A 16,684-nucleotide genomic window follows, 5' to 3' on the forward strand; every position below is an offset into this window, starting at 1 on the left:
AAGAATACACTTGGCATAAAGCACAAGTGGGCAACTCAGCTAGTCTGAGTGCCCTTCCTGGTGGGGATTCCAGAGTTTTCTACTTTCCCCCATCTAGGTTTCAAGGTTCTCCTGTTGGATAGACCAGATTTCAAGGTCCCTCCTTTTACATTGTCATAGCTTTCCCCAGAATTTATGAGGACATCTAGCAATTTTATGCTGGCAAGTCCCAAGACTGCTGACTTCTTTGTTCAGTGGGTGAGATAAACTCTTCCTTTTTTCCCCTTCCCTTTCTCTTGCCATAGCAGCTATCTATCCTGCCTAACATTTCCCCTTAAAGTGAAACCATCCAAATGTTTCTGGGGTTTTTGTTATTTGTCCCCCAGACTTCATCTGCTCTTGGGTTTAGCTGGCATAAGTGGTATTAATTGGGTTTTTGTTCTCTATTTTCCCAGGCAACGTGATTTAAGCTATGTATTCTCTGGTTAGCGGGGAGAGGTATAAACCATTTTTTCTCAAGTGTCCTTGGTTGGGGAAGATAAGGTCTTGCGATTCACAAGCTGGCTGCAAGCTGCCCAAACTGCTTGGCCTTGTTTAATTTTCTTGTCTCAGTTTCCCATTCTACTTGCCCAGGAATTTTTCTAGCTTCTTACTATCCTGCCACACAGGCAGTCTCACGAAACCACTTCTGGGATAATTAACCCATCTTTCTGCTCTGGCTTCCCCTCAGGGGTTCTCTTGGCCTTACCAGTCAGATTAACATGCCCCAAACACCCTCTCTCAAAGCCAAGGGAAGGTGGGATCTTCTGCATCACAGGGGGACAGGATGTGGACGTTTAAAAAAGAACTTGTTTTAAATAAGATCATGCTGATGTGAACTCCAGACCCTGGAGTGAGCTGTCTGTGCCAATTAGAAATCAAAGCAGTGAACACTCCATTTCACTATGCAGGGGAAGGGGGAGAAAAGGGGACTTTATAGTGATCCTTGAGAGATTGAGGGACAGACGGGGATGACAGCTCTCTCTCCTCTGTTGACCCCCAGGCAGCAGTAAAGCAGCCTCTCCACCTCATTCATAAATTATAAACAGCTGCATTAGCATAAATTCACAGGGAAGAGATCTCTAGCCTGACAGGTGGTGGGAGGGCCACGGATTGGGAAAGAAATGATTCCTCCCTCTTTTTCCAGTTCGCTTTTACAACAAATTAGATTGCATCTGCCTAAAAAGCTAGCTAACAGCCCATCTTCCCTTGGAGTTTTCTGGAGCTCCTTGCCTCTGAGGTCTTCAGTCCCTGAGCAGTGGAATCTTTCTGGACTTTACTGTTTTTAAGCAGTGGCTGGTGACATGCAGTCTCTGAAATGAAGCAGACATGGACCCCAGGGCTGCTCAGGCGAGGAGGCCAGGGTGTGGGTGTTCAGCCAAGAGAGGGGAGTGGGCCTGGCCTGTGTCTGGGGCCCCAGCTCCAGGCAGTCTCATTCTCTCAGCTCTTCCTGTGCACTTGGAGCTGTGCATGAAGACCAGTGGGCTTTGAGGATTTGGGGTTCTGGGTGGTCCTGGAAAGCAAGCCTTTGTTGCCTCCAGCTCTCAGCTGAGTCAGCACATTCTCGGGAAGCCTATCCTGACTCCTGACCAGGTCTCATCAGACCATCAACCTCTCCTTCTTAGCACTTGTGCAATAGTTGTAGTTCTACATGAATTTGTGTAATTGTTCATGTAATGTCTCTCTTCCAAAGAACTGTGTGCTCCTTGAGGTCAGGTAAAGTGATGGTTCTCACCATTGTGTTGAGCCTGGTGTCTGGCACATCACTGGTGGGATACATATTTTTTGGTTAAATGAATATGAAATTTAGTGGGGCGGCTGAGGCCAGAGGACGTGAGCCATGGGCAGCGCTGGGTAACGGCTGTGGCAACCACCCGGATAGCGCTGGTCCCTCTGGCGGGCTCCCCTGTCACCATTCGCTGTGCTGCCCGCTTCTCAGTGAATTTTTGGATGAAGCCATTAAATTAATTGCTTGCCATCATGAGTAGAAGTAAGTGTGACAGCAATTTTTGTAGTGTAGAAATTGGAGATTCTACATTCACAGTCCTGAAATGAGATCAGAATTTAAAACCTATAGGCTCAGGAGCTCAAGGATAGTATGTGCAGCTTCTGATGCCATTCTTGAAAGAAATGTTGCCATCAAGAAGCTAAACTGGCCATTTCAGAATCAACCCCATGCTATGCGGGCTTACAGAGAGCCAGTTCTTATGAAATGTGTTAATCACAAAAATATAATTGGTCTTTGAATGTTTTCACACCACAGAAATCTCTAGAAGAATTTCAAGATGTTTATATAGTCATGGAGTTCATGATGCAAATCTTTGCCAAGTGATTCAGATGGAACTAGGTCATGAAAGGATGTCCTACCTTCTCTATCAGATGCTGTGTGGAATCAAGCACCTTCACTCTGCTGGAATTATTCATCGGGACTTAAAGTCCAGTAATATAGTAGTAAAATCAGACCGCACTTTGAAGGTTCTTGACCTTGAACTGGCCAGGACTGCAGGAACTAGTTTCATGATGACACCTTACATAGTGACTCACTATTGCAGAGCACCTGAAGTCATCCTAAGGATGGGCTACAAAGAAAACTTTGACATTTGGTCAGTTGGGTGCATCATGGGAGAAATGATCGAAAGTGGTGTTTTGTTCCCAGGTACAGATCACATTGATCAGTGGAATAAAGTTATTGAACTGCTTGGGACACCATGTCCTGAATTCATGAAGAAACTACAACCAACAGAACTAAATATGCTGGATATAGCTTTGAGAAACTCTTCCCCGATGTCCTTTTCCCTGCCGACTCAGAACACAACAAACTTAAAACCATTCAGGCAAGGAATTTGCTATCCAAAATGCTGGCGATTGACACATCCCAAAGGATCTCTTTGGACGAAGCTCTCCAGCACCCATACATCAACATCTGGTATGACCCTTCTGAGGCAGAGGCTCTACCACCAAAGATACCTGACGAGCAGTTAGATGAACGGGAACACACAATAGAAGAGTGGAAAGAATTGATATACAAGGAAGTTATGGACTTGGCAGAGAGAACCAAGAATGGAGTTATACAGGGGCAGCCCTCTCCATTAGCACAGGTGCAGCAGTGATCAATGGCTCTCAGCATCCATCGTCATCACTGTCTGTCAACGACATGTCTTCAATGTCAACAGATCCGACTTTGGCCTCAGATACTGACCGACAGCAATCTAGAAGCATCAGCCGGACCTCTGGGCTGCGGTAGGTGACTACTTGGGCCTGGGGGTGGAAGAGGAGGCATGGGAAGTCGTCTAGTCATTGATAAAACTACTTTGAGAACTAAGTCAGTGGTCTTATTTTGAGTAATTTTTCCAAAAGTGTAGAATTCATTTTGTAGTAAAGTTGTTTATTTTTTTAAAATGTTAAGTGATGTAATTTAAAACTTAAGTTGTTTTAAAACAGCAACAAAACTGTATTGTATGTTTGCTGTAATTAACTGTATAATGTAAACCTAATTATTTTATCATGGTTTAGATTTTTTGTATATTTGCTTTACCTTATGCTGCTGATTTTTTTACTGAATTTGTAATATTTTGTTTATCAAAGCAACTATTATGTGGTGATTGGCCTATATCATGAATTATTTAAGATTTTTATAGGTTTTTAATCAGAAATTATTTCAAATGTGTTGTTCATGATGCTGTCCTTCAGGGTTATGTGCTTATCAATGAAATAACCACAGAGGAGGGAGAGAAAGTAACCTGTAGCCAGTTATATTCAGGAATAACCACTGAAAATGATGAATGTGTTAAAAAAACAACACCTCCAATATTGCTACTTGCCAATCCTAATTTAGTTACAACTATTGGTAGTAATCCTACATGACTTTTGGCAAAAGTCCCATCATCTAAATGGCAGAATAACTCAGCGCATGTCCTTGAAGATGCTGGGCATCCACCGCCACACTTCGACTCCCCCACCTCGCCCAACAAAAGTAAAATGAAAAGAATATGGTGTTTCCTGCAAATCTGTGGCTTTCTCAAAGCTCGCCATCACAGAAAGTCAAGAGGACACTTCATGAGGAATACATTCAATGCAGATAAGCAGATGGTTCACTTCTCCTGGCTCTGAGCCTATTCTTGCACACACTGAGCTAAGCTCCTCAGGCTGCAGGTCCCAGGGATGGTCTGGAGCCTGGTCCTTCCTCTCCTGCAGCGTGGGCCTTGGACCTTCCGGTTTCCTGCTGGAGAGGCAGTCAGTTGAGCACCAGCCCGGGGGCTTCTGGCCATTTGCCTTTACCTGTAGCATAATCATGTCTATACTAGCTGCTGGGGGGTTCCAATGCCTATTTAGATTTCTGTAGGTGATGTATCCAATGAGCAATATACTGTTCATCTGAAAATCGTAGCACACAGTCATACATAAGGTATCATTTCCCAAGGCCTTTTTCTCCACACTGAGCAGAGCAGGCATAAATGGTGATTATTCAGTCTGAGTCTTTCATTTTATATATCTGATTTTCAGCAAAACACACAATGTGGATGTTGAGTGGTGTAAGCATGGTGCTGCTCCTGACAAGTGATGTAACTGTTTACATTTTATATCTGCAGAATTATTTTTCTACAACGGAATTTTCCTTAAGTAAAATGTCATTGAAGTCTTAAAAAAAAAAGAATACGCAACTGAATGAGTGAGTCTCTGTACTTGTTAAGCATCTATTGTCCTGGATCTCTTGAAGTAAGCCTGGTGCCTCATGGGGCTGTGCTGTGCTGTGCTGGGGAGAGACGCTTTCCCTGTCCTCGGCTCTTGGGCAGGGATTGTTCCCAGGAAGGTGGGCTCAGGGTGTGAGGGCTGTGGTCATGGGAGGAGAATGTGGGCCTCGGCCCAGACGGTGGCCTGGGCACTGTGATCAGGGCTGAGGGGCAGGGCACGGACAGGGAGGTGTGTGAGAGCTCCGGGCAGGTTTCCATTTCATAAGCATGATGATGAGACAAGTGGTGCAGTTTGAAGTTTATATGTGTGTTTTCAAATCTTTGTTGGTCCAGATGGGAGATGCAGGCATGGCCACAAACGTTACAGTTCAAGATATAAAGTGAGAGCGAACCCGAGGAAGGACGCGGGAGCTCTGAGGAAGGGGTCGTCAGCTCTGCGCGGCGATGCAGTGGGGGGAGTTTTCAGGACGGAGGCTACACTAGCAGTAGGTGTTTTATTTATTTATTTCATTTTTATCTTTTTACCAGACTTATTGAGGTGTATTTTACCTGTCATAAAATTCAGCCATTGCAAGTGTATAATTCAATGATTTTCACTAACATTACAGAATGGCACAACCATCATCATAAATCAGTTTTAGAGCATTTTCATCCTCTTGAAAGATCTCATGTACCATTTAGAGTTAATCCCCAGTCCCACCCCATCCCTAGGCAGCCACTAACCTACTTTCTGACTCTAAATTTGCAGGATTACGTTTTGAAGGCTAAGAAGTGTCCCTTAGTTAAGGTAACCACAGGGAAAGTGGGGAACCTGGGGACACGGTGGTCACTTCTGAACTGGGAAGCTCCGGACAGCTCAGGGCTCTGCGCACCCAGAAGTGCACCTGGTCAGCTAACGCCTTCCCCCTTGTCCCTTTGGGTGGCTGGCATCCTGCTCTCCCCACAGTCCCCCAGCTCGCTCTAGTGCAGCGGTTCTCAACCTGTGGGTCGCGACCCCTTTGGTGGTCGAACGACCCTTTCACAGGGGTTGCCTAAGACCATCCTGCATATCAGATATTTACATTACAATTCATAACAGTAGCAACATTACAGTTATGAAGTAGCAATAAAAATAATTTTATGGTTGGGTCACAACATGAGGAACTGTATTTAAAGGGCCAGAAGGTTGAGACCACTGCTCTAGTGGATGCAGCGCTGCCCTTGGCTTGGAAAACACATTCGGCTGTGGATTCTCTGGCCGGGCAGTCATGGACTAGCAGGCTGGGAAGTCCCTGGAGGCCGCCAGGAGCTCCAGACCACATGGCACAACCATCTTCCCAGCACGACATGGGTCTCCCTCTCTTGCCGTGGTCCTGCCATGGGGGTCCTCATGATCTCTGCCCACCTTGGACCCAAACATTTTCACCCTAAAAATGAGAGTTGCAAGCAGCAAGGTTCTTTAAGTTAACATTTTCCTCCCTGATTTCAAAAGTAATGCAAACTATGACCTCACCTGAAGATAACCCCTGCTGGATTTGGGGGTGTGTATTTCCTGTCTCCCCCACCTTGTCCGGCATTTTGTTGACTTCCATTAAACCTCATGGAAGTGGGGAGGTGGTTAGATGATGGGCAGCAGCCAGGATCCTACTGGTTGGGAGGTCCTGGCCCTGGGGCTCCCACTCTGGCTTGGACACCAGCTGCTTCTGGCACTTGGAACCAGTTGTTTAACCTCGATCTGAGTTTTCCCTTCTGACAATGAGCCCAATGCTCATCTCTGGGGAGAGAGTCCCTGTGCCCGGAACATTATCTGCTGGTAAAGGAAGAGAGTCAATCGGGGGATAGTAACAGCTCTTACCTCTCTAAGGAGTATCTGGGCAGCAGGTTGCAACAATCTGAGATAACTCAATTTTTACAGAAGCCATTTTCATTAATCATTTATTAAATGACGCTCCCAACTGAGGCAATTAAGTGGACCTAGGGTTAGAAAAGGGCCCCATATTCATTTCACATCTGTCTCATTACCCCGGAGTTCACAGATCCTGGAGGAATGTAAACAGACTCAGGGCCTGGCTGGTTAGCTCAGTTGGTTAAGCGTTGTCCCTATAAGCCAAGGTTGCGGCAACCAATGAATATATAAATAAGTGGAACAACAAATCATTGTTTCTCTCTCTCTCTCTCTCTCTCTCTCTCTCTCTCTCTCTCATCAATAAAATTTTAAAACAAAAAATAAACAAATGAAAAAACCAGAACAAAAGGACTCCATTTGCCCTGGCCAGCGTGGCTCACTTGGTTGGAGCGTGATCCTTTCTCACATCAGGTCTCACCCTCTCTCTCTCTTCTCCCTCCCTCCTTTCCACTCTCTAAGATCAATAAAAACAAAAACAGAATGGACTCCATTCTTTATTTTTCTCTGGGTTTGGCTTCAGCCCAAAAGGGATGCAGCCTCCAGCCTCTGGTGTGTGTGTGTGTGTGTGTGTGTGTGTGTGTGTGAGAGAGAGAGAGAGAGAGAGAGAGAGAGAGAGAGAGAGAGAGAGAGAGTTCCCCAGTGGTTCAGGCTCAAAGAGAAGGTCACTGACTATGAAGTCTGAGGAAGCTTTGGGGGCTGGGATTGGGGGCTGCCTGAGGAAGGGGAGACCAGAGAGCCTACTTGGTAGGGAAATAGAGTAGCAGCTCCCTGGGCTTTCCCCAGGCATTTCCTATCTCGCAGGCAGTGTTAGACACTTCAGGTGTGTGCTCCCATTTAATCACCCCCCAAACTCTGTGAGTTATATATCCAACATCTGCCTTTTGGACGTCAGGAAATTAGGGCTCTGAGAGGCTATGTGACTCGCTAAAGTCATACAGCTGATGAGCAACAGAGCTGAGGTGACAGTCCAGCTGTGCTGGCCTCAGTGTCCTGGCATTTCCCCTAATCCACACTGTCAGCACATCTGCAGCCCCACTTGATCATTAAAGAATTCCCAGAGAACCTAGTGGGGGTGGGAAAGGAGAATTCCTGCTCAGTGTTCTTCTCCGGCTCTGAAGAGGGAACAGATTCCTGCCCTCCAGCAGTCCTTCCCACAGACACACTAGGTTCCCAGGGAGCTTATGTCCAGCCTGTGTGACTTGGAATCTGTGGGCTTCCTCCACAAGAGGGCTGGGAGCCCCCTCTCCCCGCCAGCCTGGAACAAAGTGTGTGAGAAAGTGTGGGGCACAGGGGCAGCTGGACCTAGACACATAGGTGGGGCTGCTCCATGGGGATGGGGCTGAAGAGTTTGGATGGTGTCTTGGATGCCAGCATCCTAGGGCAATGGTGTTCCACGTGAGGGTAGCAGATGCTGCCACAGGGTCTCAAGCATTGCAAGTTTGAGAGAACTTGGTGTCCAGAGGCTCAGCTTCCGATGATGCTGTTTTCTGAGGGTGGTCTCCCCAGATGCACCTGTATTCACTCTGACCCTTCCCCCACCAGAGCAAAACCAGATAGATTCTCATCCTTTAGGGATGGGAAACCTCCCAGGCTATAAACAAAGGGGAGGCCCATTTAAGGATTAATCAAGCCACCCCAAACCCTCAGGGCACAAAACCTTTCTAGGTCCTATACATGTTCCTGGCATTAAAAATGGGGATTCTAGGCTCAGGCTGGAGTACTCTGAATCCAGATATATAGAAGAGTGTAGTGTGGCAGTAATAGCAATTTTTAAGAATTTTAACTCTCCTGTCCCCTCAATATAACTCTAATGTTTCCGGGGACTATTATGTTTTTCAAGATACAATGGGAAAAAAAAACACAGATAAAACTTTTATGTGATGTTTTTCATATTTGTATGCATTATTCAACAAAGTAGCTAAATGCCATTTTTATCAAGTCACTAGATGCCTGGTGCACGAAATTCGTGCATGGGAGGGGTTCCCTCAGCCCAGCCTGCACCATCTCCAATCGGGGACCCCTTGGGGGATGTCTGGCTGCCATCGGATATCCCTGTCACAAACTGGGACCGCTGGCTCCTAATCGCTCACCTGCCTGCCTGCCTAATAACCCCTAACCACTCTGCCTGCCTACCTGATTGCCCCTAATCACCTCTGCCTGCCTGCCTGATCACCCCTAACTGCTCCCCTGCCAGCCTGATTGCTCCCAACTGCCCTCCCCTGCCAGCCTGATCACCTCTAACTGCCCTCCCCTGCCAACCTGGTGCCCCCAACAGCCCTCCCCAGCAGGCCTGATCTCACCCCCAACTGCTCTCCCCTGCAGGCCTGATCTCACCTCCAACTGCTCTCCCCTGCAGGCCTGATCTCACCCCCAACTGCTCTCCCCTGCAGGCCTGATCTCACCTCCAACTGCTCTCCCCTGCTGGCCTGATCTCGCCCCCAACTACCCTCCCCTGTGGCCTGATCTCGCCCCCAACTGCCCTCCCCTGCTGACCTGATAACCCCTAACTGTGCCTCAGCTCCCACGACCATGGCTTTGTCCGGAAGGAAGTCGGATTTCTGGAAGATGGCCGGTCGACTGGGTCTAATTAGCATATTACCCTTTTATTAGTATAGATAGATTATATAGGATAGGATTGCTTAAATAGTGGGGGGGAGCCTTTTTGAGCAGGAGATGTTCTTGGCAGACAAAAATACATAATCCCTATATCTAGACTGATAGCCAGCCATATGCACTATGCTGCCAAACCAGTCATTAAAAAATTGAACTGCTTTCTTAAACCTTACACCAAACAACTGTTGCCCTTAAAACCCCTCCTCAACCCCCACCTTAGGTTCTGCCTTCACCCAGATTAGGTTCTGATTGGTCGGTTTCTATGCCAGTCAGCATCAAAAGCTCCACCTCCTAGGTAGCCATTAGCTCCTTGCAGTTCACCCAGATTTGGTTCTGATTGGTCGGTTTCTATGCCAGTCAGCGTCTCTGGGCCTATCTCCATGCCTCTCTCGGGCCTGATCTGCAGCTTCCGTGGCAGCTGCTGATCAGGCCTTGCCTCTCTCTCTCTTTTTTTTTTTTTTTAATATATTTTATTGATTTTTTACAGAGAGGAAGGGAGAGGGATAGAGAGTTAGAAACATCAATGAGAGAGAAGCATCGATCAGCTGCCTCCTGCACACCCCCTACTGGGGATGTGCCTGCAACCAAGGTACATGCCCTTGACCGGAATCAAACCCGGGACTCTTCAGTCCGCAGGCCGACGCTCTATCCAGTGAGCCAAACCGGCTAGGGCAGGCCTTGCCTCTCTTTCTCCAGGCCTCGCCAGCAGCCACGGCGGCTGCGGATCAGGCCCTGCCTCTCTCTCCGGGCCTCTCTCTGGGTCTGATCCACAGCCGCTGCAGCAGCAGCAGCAGCAGTGAGGTTGTTAGGCCTCCAGCCCGGCCCCAGGCCGAAGGCTAACAACTGGGCCGAAGGCTAAGGACATGCTGTGCCTGCCTCGCCCCCCCACCACTCCACCACCCCACCGCCAGCCACCAGCCTTGCTGTGATAGGAGCCTATGGGACGTGGGGGAGGGACCGAGAGGTGCTCCATGCACTTCCTGGTGACTGGTTGTCCCTCTGGTCGTTTAATGTTGTGACGGCCCCTGGCCTTTTATAATGTAGATATTATAAATTATTTATTCGATGTATTGACAAACTTCATCTTATTTCATCTTGTAAAATGTTTCATATTTTCTACCTGACTGTGATCAATTGTGTTTTGTTTCATTTTTTAGCAAAATTTGTCTTTTCTTTCATTAAATACATAGAAAAATTTGACCATAATGTCCAATGAAATTAATGGAAATATTTATTTAATTGATTCCCAAGACCAACACCAGTGTTCAAAATATGCTTTTTATCATATTTCTCACTTCTTAGAAAACTTATAATTTTGGCTTCACATTGTATTACTTACAAACTTTACAAATGAAATAATCAATAATCATACATTGAGTTATTTTGTTTTTATAACTTATAAAATAGATTTAATAATTATATTGGGTCAAAATCATGTAAATATGGCCTGACTATTTTTAGGACACTACCTTCTGAGTTTTATTCCAAAATTTATTTTTTAGTAGATTTTACCCTATTCCTTGAAATACCCATCACTTTTCTGAGGAAAAGTAAGCCTGATTTGGTTGATAAGTTGAACAGTAAGGACTGGTATGACAATATAGTTGAGTGAGAGATATTTTTCATAAATTGATGAACTAAATTTGCAGGTTTTAGGTATTTTGAAAACATTTAAAGCAAGTGGTAATGTAAAGGCATTTTATAAAAATATTTATTGGCAAAGGTTTAATCAAATTAATAGATTTAGATTTCCCAACCCTCTGAAAATAATGGGTTAAATCAGGTGCCTCCAAGGGAAAGGGAAACAGGTCTGATTAATAGTCATTTCATAGGTCTTCATAGACTCTTTTAGGTGTGTCTTCCAAAGGAAAATAGCAAAGCAAAAGACAAGTGGTTTCCAGATGTTTTTTGTCTCATGTTCAGTCCAAGGCATGTGTTCTGGAATCAGTGGTACTGTTTACATTCTCATTCTCATTCATTCTCTCTCTCTCTCTCTCTCTCTCTCTCTCTCTCTCTCTCTCTCTCTTTCCTTCTCTCCTCTTTTCCCCTCCCCCAGTGGATCTGTGGTTGCCATAGGTTACATGTGTGCATGATGCAGCCACCTTCCATCTAGAATCCTGATGGCTACTGCAGAGGACATTCAGTGCTGTGCTGGCCTGCCCAGAACACCTCTCTTCCTGAGTGTGCTCTTTCTCCTCCTCCAGCCATGTGTATAGACTACAGGTGACCACAGATTCTTTGAAGCTCCTCCCATCAAGAAGTGGTCAGCTTTCCTATCTTCACACCTGAACTTGACTTTCGACTTGCTTTGACCAATAGAATGTGGCAGGAGTGATGTTATGTGGGTTCCAAATCTGGGCCTCAAGAAGCAGTATCTGTTCTTGCTCCTTTGAATTCTGCTGTCAAGGGACTGATGACCCGTGGGGAGGCCCTGGTCAGCAGAACCGAGATACCCTGGCTGATAGCATGCTCAGGGCTTAGCTGTTGCAGAGATGGCTGTTTACAAATATTTGCACTCCCAGCCCATACTGTGGGCTTGTTACTGGACAGTGGCTACTCAGCCTGGGGCAAGATTTCCTTACTCCCTTTGTGCTCAGATATGGCCAAATAACTGGCTCTCACCAGTGAAGTGTGAGTGGAAATGATGTGAGACACCTCTAGGCTGGGGCTTTAGAAGTTGATGGAGCTCCTTCACTTTCTCTTTCCACTTCTGGTGACTGGAAGCAGAGGACTCCCAGGTCCTATGGGACAGTGAAACTATAAGATCCAATGAGTGTGAGTTCCTGGTCACCGTGCCAGAAATAGCCCACTAAACACAGTTAAATGGCATCAATTTGCCCTATAAGGAATGCCAGCATGTTCCAAGAGTCATAAATAAGCTTTTATTGTGTCAAGACCCTGAAAGTTTGAGATATGCTTAGTATCTAGAGCAGGTAACTAATACAAAAGCCCACAATTATAAATTACTCTGTGGGGAATTGTTGCAAACACTTTACATATATTAATCCACTTCGTCCTCTCCACAACCCCACAAAGAAGTTCTATTACCCTCACTTTCACAGAGCAGGAAACTCGGACTCAAAGGGGTAAAGTGACTCTTCCAAGGGCACACCTCTGGAATAAAATTGGTTGGGATTTGATCTGGAAAACAGTGTCTTGACCTGTATGCTAGGGTCCTTGTTGCTGTTGGAAGTCAGACAAGCCCCTTCCCCCCAATCTGGTTTCCGTTTTCTCATGTATAAGATGGATTGGGAGTGAAGAGGCTAAAATCACTGAACTCTCCTGCACAACTGAAAAATCCTTGGTTTCTGTGGTTTGAAACTGAGGCACAGGTGAAGGTGAATCAGCCATGAAGGAATCCACTGCAGAGCAGGAAGGAGAGTCTCTGCTTCTCAAGCCCCTGGGATCCACCCTGAACCCCTGACTCATGTGTGTGTAGCCAGCGGGTGGTGGCGGATGCTGGGCTGACCTGGCAAAAACCTGAGAGCTGCACTTTCTGTGATTCGGAAGACTAGACATGAAGGTGTGTGATAGCTACACACGGTGTCTCTCAAGTGAATCCCAGGCCTCGCCGAGCATGCCCCCCTCAGCACTCCTGGAAACTGTACCCAACGAAGGGTACTGCTCACTGTTGCCTGAGGAGGCACTGACTGAGGTGCTGGCAGGATCAGGGCAGTGTCTTAGGCTGAGGCAGTTGGAGACAATGGCCCAAGGAAGTAGGGAGGGCAGGAATTATAATGCCTTCTCCCCCCCTATGTGTCAAATGGGGGAGCAAAAGCCCAGAGAGGCGAACTGACTCACCCCGAATCTCCAGAGAGTTGTGGGCTGGACCTAGAGCTCAGTTTTGGCTGCTGATCCAGGGCTATTTTTTGTTATCACTCTCCTGCCAGGCTTGAGCTGGGATCAGCAAATTGTTGCCATTTAACTGTGTTTTTGTTCATTTCTAGTGCAGAGAAGACTACTTCAAATGTAGCTGGGAGAAGTTCCTGCTCTTAGGAAAGCCCATACAGATGACTACAGCTGGAGAGGGTGGCCCTGAGGGCCTGTTGACCCCAGGCCCTTCAGAGGCCCTGTTCCTCCCGTGGGGCCTTGCAGGAAATCCTGGCAGACTGACAGGACTGTGGTGGCTGCAAGGCCTTTGCCTTCTGTAAGCTTTCTGTTCAGCCAGACCCCTGACATTCTGAGAGGAGACCTGGGCTCTGCTTCTGGCATAGCGTCACCAGCTACATGATTCAGCGAGAGGCCTCTGATTCCTTATCTGGTGAAGGAGGGGGCGGGCTGGTCTAAATGGTCTCTGAAGTCCCTGTGACGCTGTTCCTGCAGGAAGGGGAGGTATTTTGATTGAGAATTGTTTTTAATCCAGCAAGCTTTGAAGCCCAGTATTTCTAAAAGGGGCCTGACTAGGGAAAGAAGGGATACTCATATGATCCTATAATTCAGTGGTTCTCAACCACTGGGTCACAACCCCTTTGGCGGTCGAATGACCCTTTCACAGTAGTTGCCTAAGACCATCCTGCATATCAGATATTTACATTACGATTCATAACAGTAGCAACATTACAGTTATGAAGTAGCAACGAAAATAATTTTATGGTTGGGTCACAACATGAGGAACTGTATTTAAAGGGCCAGAAGGTTGAGAACCACTGCTATAATTCATAACACATATTACCTACGCATTTTCTCACACAAATGGGAGGGGGGGAAACTCTACACAGTGGGATTATGCTCGGGACCCTGGGATGGAAGTTAGACTAGATTCTTGGCTCCTCCATTCCTTGGTTTCCTCTCAGATTTTCTACCTCCTCTTGGTCCTGGTTCAGCCGTGGCTGATGGCACTTCTGGGCCCTTTGCTGGGCCCAGAAACAGGATTAAATTGGCTCTTCTGTGCTCTGGGTAGTTCTCCTGAGAGTCTTTGCTTCTGTTCAGACAGACATGTGAGTTGTCTTCCGGTATCTCCAAGGCTGTCATGTGGTGCAGACAGAGCGGGGTTGCTGTATCTGATGAGGAATTTGGCTGGAGGAGGCCCCGACTCACCTTGACTCTATCGGGCTCAGATCTGAGGGGCTCAGCCTCAGCCGTATTAGTCAGGACTCTTTCTGTTGAATGTGACAGAGACCCAACTCACACTTGCTTAGAAACAAAGGGGAGTTTTGGGTCAGGAAACTGGAAAAGACAGGGGTGGAGTGAACATCAGGCACTACTGAATTGAGGGCTCAACAATGTTGTCAACTCTCCCTTTCTTCAAAGCTCAATCTTTTTTTCTGTCTTTGTGAGTTGTCTTCATTCTTTTCTACTACTGATAGGATTACGGTGTGGGGGGGGGGGGGGAGGGGGCGAGGGGGGGAGGAGGAAGGCATGACTGCAGACAACCCAGTTTAAATCACCCCAGTAGTGACCTTGGGAAAAAGAGACCCAGGGGAAAGCTCTAATTGGCTGGCTTAGGTCACATGCCCACCTCTGGGACCAACACCATTTCCAGCTGGGTACTGCCACTGTCAGTCAAATAGAATCATATGGAATGGGTCATGTGGGAGGAGCAGTTTTATAAATGAGGGGAATAGTGTTATCAGAGAGGGAGTCCCAGGGACACTGTGAGAGATCAAAGCAATAGGTATCCACTAAAGATGTTGTATCAGTCAGTGACCGTAACCAGGACCAGGATAAAAATTTAATAGAAATAGCTGTTAGGTATAACATTGCTAACTAGGTACCTGAAGGGTAAAAGGTGGAACAGAGGCAGCGCCTGCAGGCAGCAGCCACCGCTCCTCTGGCTGAGGGAGCAAGGGGAAACTTTAGAAACAGAGGAGGAGCCTGCAGAGCGGAAACTCAGGCTTCTGAGGAGGGAGGGCCATGCCTGGGACCCAGCCCTCTGAGCAGGGGTGGGGGTTGGGGGGCGCAGGCTGGTGTGAAACGGGTTCTGTGAGGGTTGGGAAATCTGCAAACTGGATTCAGCTGCTGCAGCAGTTGGGCATTGTCTGCAGCGTTGAAGAATAGTTGCTGGGATGGCGCTCACAGCAGCAGGAAGCCCGCAGGAAGCCCGCAGGAAGCAGACGGGAACAAACAGGAAAGAGCGAGCCCAGTCTCCCTCCTCCGGCCTTGGAGGCTCCCGCTAGCTCCCCCTATGGGCAGAGTCAACACGGAGCCCACCGGCAAAGTGAACTTGCAAGTGCAGACTCCCAGCCCCAGCAGAGCATAGAGGCAGGGACTTAATGACTAGCCAAAAGTGCTACTTTGGGTGTTTTGGTTGTTGCACCTCCGGGCGGCTGTGAACTCCTGGAGGTCAGGGGCATGCTCATCTCTGTGTGTGTCCTTCTCAGGGCCTGATGCCCTTCCTGGGCAGAGCGGGCCCTAATAAGTGTGTGTTATGCTGAAATGAGTTGTATGGCAGGAGCATGGGGCAAGCGAGTCCTAGGGCAACTCCGAGGCCCTCCCTGTGCAGCCTTTAGCTGTCTGTCTTTCCTGGGGCCTGATTCTAGGCTCTCCCTGGAGTGCTGGGTGGGGCAGGGAGCGGGTGTCGAAGCCTAGACTGTGAACAGCTGGAAAGGGTCTGCCCACAACCCCCTTCTCATCCTCACCCACTTTCTAATACAGCCAATGGCAGGCTCCCAGCGCCACCACTGCTGCACTGTGTGGCTTTGGGCAGGTTATTCAGCCGTTTTGAGCCTCAGCTTCCCCACATGCCCCTTCAGTCCCTCAGTCTCTGCACCAGGAGACAAGAAGAGACTCCTGGTCCTCTACCACTGTCCCTGCTCCTTACAGGACTAATAACTTAGGTAACAATGCATCACAATTATGCTTTACAAGACAGTGAGTATTTAGTAAGACAAGATCTGCTTAGCCCAGGGGGGAAAGTAAAGACCCAGGGCAGCTGGGACTTGCTGGGTTGGGCAGAGCTCTGGGTCAGCTGCGGGATGAAGGGAGGGGCATCAAAGGAGGAGAGAGCCCAGGAGGGAGAAGGGGCTCTGCGTCAACCTGAAGGAAGCAGGAGGACAGGTGAACACCATCCCCTGGTGCCCAGCGAATTCCTGATCAGCTGAGTGTTTAAACAGGGCTTCCCAGGTGAGGTCTGAGCCTCCCAGCCTCCAGGTTCTTCAGGGCAGGACAATAGGGGGACAGTCCTCGTGGAGGTAAAGGACCTGCAAAGACTTAATGTGAATATGGGCTGAGGCCAGTGCTCAATAGGGAGACCACACTCCAACAAGAAAAGGCAGCTTTTGACTCCATGGTGGCCCTCATCACATTCAGGCATGTGTTAAAGGTTATGTGTCCAAGGTTATCTCCCTCCCTAATCTTTAGTTCTTTCAAGGTGGGGACTGTGTCTGATTTTCCTCTGGTGGCCCTGTGCACAGAGAATATGTGGGGTGTAGATGGAGAACATGATCAAGACAAGGCGAGTATCAGGAGGGCCTGCCCTATGAAGCAGCATGGCCGAGGCCAGGCCAGAGCAGTTGGGTTGTGAGCACAGGTGGCAGTA

At 47.8% G+C, this 16,684-nt stretch overlaps 1 pseudogene; it reads left to right on the forward strand.

Annotated features, from left to right (window-relative positions):
• Positions 1–1,998: 1,998 nt before the first annotated feature.
• LOC102441174 lies at positions 1,999–3,166 on the forward strand (annotated as a pseudogene).
• Positions 3,167–16,684: the final 13,518 nt, after the last annotated feature.

Source organism: Myotis lucifugus, unplaced genomic scaffold, assembly GCF_000147115.1.
Source record: "Myotis lucifugus unplaced genomic scaffold, Myoluc2.0 scaffold_14, whole genome shotgun sequence".
Lineage (NCBI taxonomy): Eukaryota > Metazoa > Chordata > Mammalia > Chiroptera > Vespertilionidae > Myotis > Myotis lucifugus.